The sequence below is a fragment of the Sander lucioperca genome, chromosome 12, assembly GCF_008315115.2.
Source record: "Sander lucioperca isolate FBNREF2018 chromosome 12, SLUC_FBN_1.2, whole genome shotgun sequence".
Lineage (NCBI taxonomy): Eukaryota > Metazoa > Chordata > Actinopteri > Perciformes > Percidae > Sander > Sander lucioperca.
This window is the reverse complement of record NC_050184.1, coordinates 39,129,682-39,130,945: the sequence shown is the minus strand read 5'-3', so window position 1 is coordinate 39,130,945 and position 1,264 is coordinate 39,129,682.

Here is a 1,264-nt window from a genome sequence, read left to right as displayed (position 1 = left end):
TCACGCCACGCAGCCGACACGCTCACGCCACGCAGCCGACACGCAGCCGACACGCTCACGCCACCCAGCTGACACGCTCACGCCACCCAGCTGACACGCTCACGCCGCCCAGCTGACACGCTCACGCCGCGCAGCCGACACGCTCACGCCACGAAGCTGACACGCTCACGCCACCCAGCTGACACACTCACGCCACCCAGCCGACACGCTCACGCCACGCAGCCGACACGCTCACGCCACGCAGCCGACACGCTCACGCCACCCAGCTGACACGCTCACGCCACCCAGCTGGCACGCTACACCACGCAGCTGACACGCTACACCACGCAGCTGACACGCTCACGCCACCCAGCCGACACGCTCACGCCACGCAGCCGACACGCTCACGCCACGAAGCTGACACACTCACGCCGGCCTAATATGTTTTGCAGCTATATAAATATATTTAGACCTATGAGTGATGTTGGTAGAATAATTTAGACTTCAATAGACTGTTACCTTCATTATAAAGCCCTAATATGTTTTGCGGCTCCAGACAGATTTCTGTTTTGGGGGAGGAGCCAAAGATGACCTCTGGATTATTCCAACTGTTTTAATCAATTAATACTTTCAGTTATAACAGAAATACTAAATATATTCACAGCTTTCAGCTTCTCAAACGTTAAGATTTGATGCATTTCTTTGTTATATTTGATCATAAACTTAATATATTTGGGTTGTTAGAATAAAACAAGACTTTAGTATTTATCTGATTTATTGTCTGTGGGGAAATATAACCGACATGTTTTACTGATTTCAGATATTTAATGATTATGTTTTTCAGGTGGTGGTGGAGATGTTTTAACATTCACATTATTTAATTGGTTTAAAATATAAATTATCTTTAGTGTTGAATGTTTAAAATCTATTTTTATCAGCATAACTATCTTTCTTTATGTGAGAGTAATATTATGAAGTAATTATATGTATGATTGTTGTTCTGTCACCTTATTAGAGATGCAAACTTTAAACATTAACCTAAAGTTAGACATGAGACTTGTTATGTGTCTGTAACATCTTCTAAACTAAAATACTAAATATTTACAGCTTCCAGCTTCTTCAAGATGAACATTTGAGGATTTTTATTTGTCACGTTTGGTCATAAATAAAGAAATAAACGTGTAATTGGGGAAAAATGCCATAATGAAATAAAGACTTTTTTAAAAGTGAATTTTCAAATACAAAGGTTTTTTTTAAATAGTGTGAATGTTGATAATTATCTGTC